The 10,749-nt window shown below is 45.2% G+C and overlaps 5 non-coding genes across 5 annotated transcripts; 3 read left to right on the plus strand and 2 right to left on the minus strand.

The window, feature by feature from the left end:
- Window positions 1–800: 800 nt before the first annotated feature.
- trnar-acg (transfer RNA arginine (anticodon ACG)) lies at window positions 801–873 on the plus strand. The gene has a single exon. It is a non-coding gene; the product is annotated as a tRNA-Arg (tRNA).
- Window positions 874–2,570: 1,697 nt separating this feature from the next.
- On the plus strand, window positions 2,571–2,644 carry trnai-aau (transfer RNA isoleucine (anticodon AAU)). The gene has a single exon. It is a non-coding gene; the product is annotated as a tRNA-Ile (tRNA).
- Window positions 2,645–5,023: 2,379 nt separating this feature from the next.
- On the plus strand, window positions 5,024–5,133 carry trnal-caa (transfer RNA leucine (anticodon CAA)). The gene is made up of 2 exons: window positions 5,024–5,061; window positions 5,088–5,133. It is a non-coding gene; the product is annotated as a tRNA-Leu (tRNA).
- A 771-nt stretch (window positions 5,134–5,904) lies between these two features.
- Window positions 5,905–5,976, minus strand: trnah-gug (transfer RNA histidin (anticodon GUG)). Its single transcript has one exon. It is a non-coding gene; the product is annotated as a tRNA-His (tRNA).
- A 4,485-nt stretch (window positions 5,977–10,461) lies between these two features.
- Window positions 10,462–10,535, minus strand: trnai-aau (transfer RNA isoleucine (anticodon AAU)). The gene has a single exon. It is a non-coding gene; the product is annotated as a tRNA-Ile (tRNA).
- Between the last annotated feature and the right edge of the window lie 214 nt (window positions 10,536–10,749).

Consider the following 10,749-nt stretch of genomic DNA (forward strand, 5'->3'; position numbering starts at 1 on the left):
AATCCAGGTTGGACACACCATTGTCCCGACACAATGGACGATAGGATGTTCTCTGTCTTGCACATGGGCTCTGCAGCCCTGATGGATGAGGAGGACTCAACATGCCACCTGCCTCTTGTTCCACCCAAATCACTCAGACATTGTAACACATTCCTCTCTTGAGTCCTCAGAAGTTGGCCTGCTAGCCAGAGTCAACTTTTCAAGATACATTGATGCAAATAAAGATAAAGATTCATGGACAAACGCTAACACTACCTTTACAGTGAGTAAGAGAGAAAGACACCCGAGACCAGGGGTCTCACACTGGTCCTCAAAGAGCCACAGTGGGTGCAGGTTTTTGTCCCAACCAGTCTCCTTTTCACCAACCAGGTGTGTGAAGACTGTCATCAGTTGATTGTGAGTCCTGGTGTGGGACCTGATATGTGGCTGGATCAGTTTTGCAGTTGATTTATTGATACATCATTGAAAGGCAGATGATGAAAAGATTAGAAGTTGCCCTTCAAAAGTGGATTCTTGGGCTCATGGGATAGTCTCTGAGGATTGCTTTTAGGAATCATTTCGGACAGAGACGTCATATGAGTTCAATTGATGATCCGTCGATGTGTATTGAGCTAAGCGAGTCAAACTTAGATGGCAGGGGAGGCACCATTGTCAGGAGGTGGTTCACCAAAGGCTTCAAGGAATCAAGCACAGAAAGTTTCTTTTCATTCTGGCACTGGGGTTGAACTGCTTTGGAATGTTGAGGCGTCTGAGACCCAACTTTCACTCAAGTCAGTTCACATGGAATTGAACAAAACATAGGGCTAGTGGCGCAATGGATAACGCGCCTGACTACGGATCAGGAGATTCCAGGTTCGACTCCTGGCTAGCTTGAGCTAATCTTTCATTCATGACGCAAAAGTAAAACATGAGAACAGTATTTCTGCAGTGCATGCCACATAACTTTTCTGGTCAACACTAATGTGAGAGAAATGTGGTGAGGTGGCTTCTTCTATTGTGTAAGAAACATGGGTCCTGGCAGCCGTGATCGTATAGTGGTCAGTACTCTGCGTTGTGGCCGCCGCAACCCTGGTTCAAATCCAGGTCATGACACTTTCATTCCTTCCACGCCAAAAGTTTTTGAAGTTGAGTCGTCATCAATGTTTTTATTACACTTTTATTAATCATAATTTTCTGTGTATTTTGCAACTTTTGAGTCCAGAACCAATATTAAGTTTATGTTCATATTTTCCCAATGCATACTGTATATGTTGTGATGCTAAATTCCATTAAGAATAGGGAGGTTATGGTGATTCTTTTTTTTTCCTCCTTTCATTGTTTCAGTTCCCTCTAATGATGGACATGGTTGGCTTTAAAAAACAAGATCAAGTCTCTCCAGCAGCTCCAGAACCTTTGCGCACCAGGGTGTCGTCGGAATTGGGTGCTCCATCCAGTCTGTCTATCTGCTTCCTTCAGCGTTGTACTGGAGAGCCAGATATTGCGCGCTGCCATCTGGGAAAGTGAGCGGATCCTAACTCCGTCCATGGAGACAGTGAGTGACATCTTTGGAAAAGCCGCTGCAGTCGTCTGAGTGCACTCCAATTGCTCCTTCACTAAGCCCTCCGGTTCGAACACTGCTTTGTCCAGGTCCGCTGCCAGGAATGCCATATTGTTCGCGAGGTTCTGGAGGTGTAGCGCACACGAGAAGGTCCGGTCGAGCAGCTGCATCGTGAGGCAGAATCACTTAATTGTAAATCTCACTTTGACAGTAGCAATCAATAAGAAAGTAAAATAGCTACCTTCGATCAATTTCCCCTGAAGATTCGCCAGAGACCCTTTTGCCACAGCCAGTAATAATTTGGATATTTTGGCTCACTGGGTTGTGTCCTCAAACAATCAGAGGTCAGACATTGTGGTCTGGCAAACAAGAACTCATTCTCTTCAGGAACCCCACAACAACAATTTAGGCGAAGGCGTCTTTGCCAAGTTTTCAGATGCCACATCAGCATTTTACCAGATGTCTGTGAAGTCTCTGGACATCCTCAGTGAGAGGCAGAGTAGATGCTGTGATTTAAGGTTGCCAAAGAGCAAAGTTCAGAGTTTTGAGTGTTTTTACAGATATATTTGACAGCATTTCATTTGTATGCAGGAACCAAAGCATGTGCCTGAAAATGTGTTCAGTTATTTCATGCAGCGAGCGCATTGAACAACTAAATAAAACCACCTCTTAAAACTATCTTCTCCACAGCGTGGAGCTGGGATTACTAGTGAGTCCCTCAATATTGGCTGAACCATGAAAGTCATGTATTACGGTCAACAGCTGTTGTTGCATGGTCTGACTGCTAATGCATGGTACTTGTCAGAGACTGATGTTTGAACTTTAGCTTCGATGCAGCAACTGTGAGTTCAATCCCTGATCAGCCCTAATTCCACTGCCACATCTGACTATCTCCTTCATCATCTTTGAGCCTCAGTGATGATCTTTCTCTTCTTCATTTATGCAGGACTTCAACACCAAAGGTCCTTTGTTCAACTTGTTCCCTCGCTCCTCTCCTTATCTCCAGAACAGCAATACAATAACTCCTGCAACTGGCCGGTTAGCTCAGATGGTTAGAGCGTGGTGCTAATAACGCCAAGGCCATGGGTTCGATCCCCATACTGGCCAATGATATTATGTTAACTGTGACTATATATGTATTTAACAGTTAACATGAGAGAAGTTTCACAGTTGTGTTTAAATATATATATATAAAGAAAATGCGGTGTTTACCCTCAAATCCTACGCTCCATAAATGAACAACGGTGCCAAAACACCCTATCAGGTCAGGGGAGTGTTCAACGTCATGATGTTGAGGCCGGAGTTTGAAATGTTTCGGTGGTCCAGTATCTTCCTGTGCAAATCCTGAATTGATTCTTCCGTGAATACCGGGCACAGTACTATTTCAACCACCTCCTTCAAGTCCATCAGCACAGTCCATGCTCCGTGTCCTTCAGGTACCATATGAAGGACAATGCATTTTCATGGCCATTGCCACCAATTGTGTTCCTTGCTGCAAATGCCTTGGGCAGGCAGACATCACAACGTTTAGAAAATGAAGCTCAAGTATTCCAACCCACATTCATAACACTCACAACTGCTATATTTTGACTGATGCATCAATTTATGTGCGGAGTGGAACTGAGTAGATACATATCTTGAGCTGACATGGACTTAAAGAAATAGAGAAGCTGAGGAGCCGAACTGAGTCGGCCAAAAACCTCATCTCACTGCATGTTTGACTTTGCATCATTGACTTTGATGGCGGCGCCTTGTCAGGCAGCGGCTACTGAGGCTCCCGGTAACAAAGCCAAATGTATGTATAATACAATGAAAATGAAACAATCAACGAACGAACGAACAAACAGTGGAAACGGCGCAATGCGTTTATTAGGATATGACCGGCAAACAATCATTAATCTGAGGGATTTCAACGGCTTTTATCCCGTTAGCGCGGAGACACGGACGACGCTACACGACCTCGGTCTGTTCCACCGGTCGGATCCAAGGATCTACAGCATAGCGAAGCCCCGCCAGTCAGATTCAGAAACCTACAGCAGAGGGAAGCCCCTCCCCAGCAGCAGGGATCATCATCACGGGGGACATCGGAAGCGGTGCGAGAGGAAGCAGAAGCGCGGTTGCCGCGGCGGAATTAAGGCTAAGCTAAGTGCTAAGCTAAATGCTAACCCGTCCCGCTCGCCGCTCCCGTCGGTCCTGCTCTCTAACGTGCGCTCGCTAGAAAACAAACTGGACTATTTGAAACTGGACTTGAACACCCGAAGGGAGACACGGAACTCTTCTGTCCCGGACACCGCCATTAGCCTGGAAGGGCTAACAGTGTTCAGCGCGGACAGGAACCACGTGCTTACAGGTAAAACCCGGGGCGGGGGTGTCTGCATCTACATCAACAACAACTGGTGTATCAACACAACTCTGGTCTCCAGTCACTGCTGTGTGGACATAGAGTTTCTGATTGTGAAATGTAGACCCTTCTACTTGCCCCGTGATTTCACCAGCGTCACAGTGGTGGCCCTGTACATCCCTCCAAGCGCTGACTGCAAACAGGCCCTGAGTGTCCTCCATCAAGCCATCAGCGACGTGCAGTCCACACACCCGGAGAGTGTCTTCATTGTGGCAGGGGACTTTAACCAGGCCAATATGAAGACTGTGCTTCCAGCCTTTCACCAGCATGTGGACTTCGCTACTTGTGGGGAGAACACCCTGGACCTGGTCTACACCAACATCAAGAAGGCGTACAGAGCTGTCCCTCGTCCTCACCTCGGCTCCTCAGATCATCTCTCTGTGTTGCTGGTCCCTGCATACCAGCCCCTGCTCATCAGAGAGAAACCAGTGGTGAGGACAGTGAGAGTGTGGCCAGAGGGAGCCATGTCAGCCCTTCAGGACTGTTTCGAGCGTACTGACTGGAGCATGTTCAAGGATGCTGCTATGGACTGCAATCAGCAAACAGACGTGGGGGAGTACGCGTCAGTGGTGACTGGCTCCATCCAGTGGTGCATGGAGAGAGTCACAGTCAACAAGACCATCGTGACTCGGGCCAATCAGAAGCCTTAGATGACGAAAGAGGTGCGTGAAAGACTGAGGGAGCGAAATGTCGTCAAATCTGGAGATGGAACGGCATTCAGATCAGCGAGAGCGAATCTGAATCGCGAAATCCGGGCAGCAAAGCACGCCCACAGTCGGAAGGCCCAAGGCTTCTTTCAGAATGCCAGCAGCACCAAGCAAGTAAAGCTGCAGGCCCTGACAACATTCCTGGACGACTGCTGAAGGAATGTGCAGACCAGCTGTCCAAGTGCTCACAGACATCTTCAACACCTCTCTGATCCAGGCGGTCGTCCCTCCATGTTTCATGCCATAATTATTCCTGTGCCCAAGAAACCGACCACCATGTGTCTGGACGACTTTCGCCGCGTTGCACTGGCATCCACCATCATGAAGTGCTTTGAGAAGATGGAACCACATCGTCTCCACACTCCCTGCAGGTCAGTTGTCAGGATGGCCGAGTGGTCTAAGGCGCCAGACTCAAGGTGATAAACCTTCCTAACCACGGGACTTCTGGTCTCTGAATGGAGGCGTGGGTTCGAATCCCACTTCTGACAAACCTTTTTCTCTGCCCCATTGTAAGGTCACGTTTCCCATTCTTGCTCTCTTTCATTGCTTCTAAAGCGCTGAAGACTTTTCTAAAATCTGTCACATTTATTTCCCCTGGCAAATACAGTGTTGATATATACAGATTCTAATGTCATGAGAGAGAGAAAAAAGTATCCAGTTTAGGGGCGAGCATTTGCATCAACAATCCTGAATGTTATCAGAATTTGTATCGCGTACAGTTTCTGTGATCTTCCATCACTGCAATTCCTCACCAAAGAATAATAAATAATAAAAAAAACTAAGTACCTAAGTTAAAATAACTGAACAAAAAACACCTCGGTAAATGTAGACACAAGCACCCAAAATATCTTATATCTAATATATGGATTTTGAAGGCCAGTCTCATTTCTCTCCACGCTGCACACGCATCCAAGCAGACACAATGCAGAGTGGCAGCAGGTGCAGAGTCCCAGAGGTGACAGAAGAATTACTGGTTAAACTGGTTAAACTAAGCCATAAGTATATGACTTTTGATGTAGATTCATTCTGTCAGTTCAAATCTTCATGGAAGTCAGCAGCTCTCTCTCTTCTACTGACACTAATTCATATTTCATCTGGGGCGTCAAACTAAATACCTAAAGGGCCATGTGGGTGCAGCTATTTGTTTCAACCAAACAAGCAGCATCAAACTAACCCCATTGGTTCCACTGTGTGCTCCAGATCGGTTTGACAAAAAAACTTGCACCTGCAGATTTGAATGAAAAAAAAGAAAAGCAGAGTGCCGTGACCCGGATTCGAACCGGGGTTGCTGCGGCCACAACGCAGAGTACTAACCACTATACGATCACGGCTGCTTGGAAACATCTTTCTTGAGCAATACAGACGAGAAAAGTTGTGATGAAATGTGTGGCATGCACTGAGTAAATATTCTTCTCATGAAGTCAAACAATAGTGTTTCATTTTTTTTTTTTTTTGTAAATGAAAGACTGCTTGTTTGTTTTGTGGTTGTGGTGGACTAATGCGAGTCGTGTTTCGAAAAAACAGAATCTTCGAACGCTGGCCAGTGTCTTTTCTCTCCACGCTGCACACGCATCCAAGCAGACACAACGTAGAGTGCCAGCAGGTGCAGAGTCCCAGAGGCGACAGAAGAATCACAGGTCAAACTGAAGGTTACCGTATTTTCCACACGATAAGGTGCATCGGATTATAAGACGCACCTTGAATGAATGGTCTATTTTAAAACTGACTCCATATATCGGCATACTGTAGCGGGTGCTTGGGGGTGTGGTGTCTTAGCCAGTGGGATGATGGGTAGGGACACACAGGTGTGACTCATTAAATAGAGGCTGTATGCCACGCACTGGGGAATCTTTGTTGTGAAGACTGAATAAACGACACACAGAACTTGACCTGCGACTCCGACTCCTTTGTCCTGCCATAGTACCACATGATGAGGCACATAGAATAGAAGCTGGAGTCGTGGCTGAGGTTGCGTTTTGAGTCCACTAGATATAGTAAGGAATAGGAATATATAGGAATATAGGAAGTCTCAAAGCAGTGCAAAGCAATAACAATATAACAATAACCCAATAACTCAACGTTGTTCAAACTTTAATGTCCAGATTCACAATATGACCAACCTTGTTCATTGGTAAGGAGAAACAGGAAAAGCTCACTTTATCAGTTCATTCCTCATCCACGAATCCCTGGAATTCTTCTTCAGTGTCTGAATTGAACAGTCGGGCGATTACAGCATCAAACATGCCCGACTCCGTCTGGTCAACGGGTTTAACTGGTTATTGCAGTCTATATGCAGCTGCTGACGACCTTCTGTCGGTCAGTTGTCAGGATGGCCGAGTGGTCGAAGGCGCCAGACTCAAGGTGATAAACCTTCCTAACCGTGGGACTTCTGCTTTCTGAATGTAGGTGTGGGTTCGAATCCCAATTCAGACAGACATTCTTCCTCTCTTTAACTGCTTCTGAGGATTTTTTAAAAATCTGTCACTTACATTTCTTTCCCCCTGGCAAATACAGTATTGATATATTCATATTCAAATGACATAAGAGAGGAAAAAAAGTAGCCAGTTTATGGCGAGCACTTCCATCATTTCCATCAACAATCCTCAATCTAATCAGAATTTGTATCACATGCAGTTTCTGCAATTCCTCACCAGAGGATAGTTAAGAAAAACTAAATACCTAAGTTAAAATAACTGAACAAAAAACGCCACGGAAATGTAGACACAAGCACCCAAAATATCTTAAATATATGGCTTTTGATCTAGATTCATTCTGTCAGTTCAAATCTTCATGGAAGTCAGCAGCTCTCTCTGTTCTACTAACACTAATTCATATTTCATCTGGGGCGTCAAACTAAATACCTAAAGGGCCATGTGGGTGCAGCTATTTGTTTCAACCAAACAAGCAGCATCAAACTAACCCCATTGGTTCCACTGTGTGCTCCAGATCGGTTTGACAAAAAAACCTGCACCTGCAAATGTGAATGAAAAAAAAGAAAAGCAGAGTGCCGTGACCCGGATTCGAACCGGGGTTGCTGCGGCCACAACGCAGAGTACTAACCACTATACGTAGAGTTCTTCAGTCAATCCTGCCAGATTGACAGCAAGCCCCGAATTTGTGTCCCGGTTTTTCAACGTTGAAAAACCTGGTTAACTCGTCTTTTCTTCATCCATCCCTTCAGGTTAGGGTTGATGATGACGGCTGCAAAGTTTTCTTTTGGCAAGGTCTTCCTCTTGAAAATACCCATGGGTGGAAGTTTCTGGCCATTAAGGTACGTACACACCGAACGCGACATTTCTGTCGCTGTAGCGCCAGTCGTCAGCAGCAGGTAGCTTGCTCAGGTCGTCATTCGTTGCCACCTGTCCGGATCGAAAGTAGGTCAGTCGCCGGGGGGCGTGGTCTCAAGTTGTTGTGGACGGTGGATTGAAGATGGCGGAGCCGGTGCTCAAACTATCGCTACTTATTAATTGAAAACATGGAAAAAGAGATGTCTCTTGTTTCGTAGCATTCGCCAGAGCCGCTCACACTGGTGAATTTAACCACCTCCTCCAGCAGCATCACCGGGATACGGCCGCTTCGTGCGGTACTTCAGGCGGAACCGCCGCGAGTTGGACGACCTGTTGGTCCGGATCAGTGGCCGAATACAGGACACCAAGTACCGCGGTCTGTCCTCTGGTGAACGTCTGACTTCGGTAACCAGCTCGATGTGTAGTTATGTACGGCGACTTGTGTCCAAGTCTTTCTGAACTGTCATCAGTACATGAACTCTGCAGTCGTATCTGCTGTTTGCTTGAAGTAATTTTCGGAGATATATAATATAATCTGTCATCGTCAATAATTTGTACACTAAAGTCTTTTCAGTGAGCGCCACTTTGTGGTAATCAATGAATGCAACAGTTAAATGCATTGTGATGAAACAATTTATCCTGTGAGGTAGATGCACTGTTGTATGGTTGATATATACTTTGTTAAATTATCACCAACATATATATGTTTACATATCCATGTATGGTTTATATTTTGCAGATCTTCGGTAACAGGAGACTCATCACCAACTGCTTCAGTGTTGGTGACCGTCCACTTCCAGGAGCTGACCAGAGGACCACTGCCACAGACCACATGTTTTTGTTGAAGATGAGGCTTCTCCTTTTTGGAAAAAAACAGTTATCAGTGCAACGCAATTGCTCATTCAAGAGTCAGCCACCTATTTTAACAAAGCATAGGTTCTTGCATATATATTTCATCTCTGCAATAAAACAAAGCTGTGTTCAACTCAATTTGTTGACATTTTGCAAAGTGCTTTTTATTTTATTTTTTTCTGTGAATCCATTTTTCACAAAAAGAAATGTTCATTGTCAAACACTTTATTGGCAAAAATAAAGTAACTCATTCATTTATACTCATTCAATACACACAGAATCACAGTCAAACTTGAAGTGAACTACGTAGGTGTGTTTAGAAGGATCTTCCTCAGAGGGACGAGGGTCAAGAGAGGCGGAGGAAGTGGGGCGGCGCCCGGTCCTTTAATGAAACTGTGGCTACAAAGAAAATAAATGAAGGGTCCAAATGATCCAAATTTCAGTCAGCTTTTGTTTTGCTTGGTAAAGTAACATTTTAAATTTATGTGGAACCTGGAAGGAACGAGGACCTTGAAAACTGTCCCTTCTTCTGAGCTGGGTTTGTGGAGGGAGTACATTCGTAGATGTTTGAGCTCAGCTTCAGCATCTGGTGACCCCTTCCTCTGGAGGTCTCTTCCATCGGTGTCCTGCACATAATGAAAGTTGAGTTCAATTACATGCCATAGTGATGAGTACTAATAAATAAAATCTGTATATGACAGCAATAGTTAACCTAAAGCAAGTCATGTCACTATGACAGTGAATGATGTAGAACAATAACATTTAATTAAAAAATAGAATAATGCTAGAAAATGTTATTTCTACATACATCAGGAGCAGCAGTGGAGGAGGAGGGTCCAGTGGCAGGTGGAGGAGACGCAGCAGCACCAGGTGAAGAGGGAGGAAGGTCCATCCTCCTCCTCCTCATCACCAACATCATGAGTGGATCCATCCTCCTCCTCTCCTTAATGACAGCATGGTGTGATTACATTATTGTACAAGCTACACAGAAAAAAGCAATACAGAAAGCTACATACATTTTTATATTTATATATTAATCTAGTATTCAGAATGTCCCCACTAAACGAACGTGCAAACCTACCTGCTACCTTGCTGCAGCTGCCTCTCCAGTCATGTTGGCTGAGGTCTCTCTTGGAGATGGAGGGCTCCAGAAGAGAGAGGACGGAGAAGAACGGTCACTTCACGGCACTACAGTAGATGCCGCTGACCACTCCGCTCCTCGGTCACCGTCCTCCCCTCATATAAACAGACCCTTCAGGACGTCTCATCTGAATTAAATTAAATCAGAAACAGTACTTATTTATCCCGTCGCCATACATACGTAGTTCCTACAGTCGCAGCGGTACATTCGCCTCGTAAACTCGGTGGACATTGCGTCTAGGCGAACATAACTTAAGTAAGCTTAGGTAAATAAAGGTCTCAACTCACCAGGAACGCCACCGAACGGTGGCGAACTTTCCCTCCGGACAAGATTCTTCCTATTTATGTTCCGGTGGAAATTAAAAAATGCACGATTTGAGCCACTCTCAGGACGGCAGAAAGTCTGCTTGTAAACAACCGCTCGCGGAAGTCGCGTTTGGTCTGTACGTACCGTTAGTCTGGCGGGCGAGAACTCTCGGGAGAAGCAGTATTTCGTTCCTTTAATACATTTGGGTGGAATTTTCTAAAATCAAATAATGGCCGGTATGGGGATCGAACCCATGACCTTGGCGTTATTAGCACCACGCTCTAACCATCTGAGCTAACCGGCCTGCTCATATAGCAGTTTAAGGATACAACTCTGTGTGGAGTGAAGAGTCTGATATTCAAGTTCTGTTGGGCACATTATCTTATCGACCTTGTCTGTGTTGTCTACATCCTAATGTCCAATTCATGCGTTCAAAAAGGGATCATTGCTACTGTAGATGATCTGTTGCTTCTGAATGCAAATGACACTATACATGCGTGAGAATGAACATCACAGAT

This window comes from Synchiropus splendidus, chromosome 10 (genome assembly GCF_027744825.2).
Source record: "Synchiropus splendidus isolate RoL2022-P1 chromosome 10, RoL_Sspl_1.0, whole genome shotgun sequence".
In the NCBI taxonomy this organism is placed as follows: Eukaryota; Metazoa; Chordata; class Actinopteri; order Syngnathiformes; family Callionymidae; genus Synchiropus; species Synchiropus splendidus.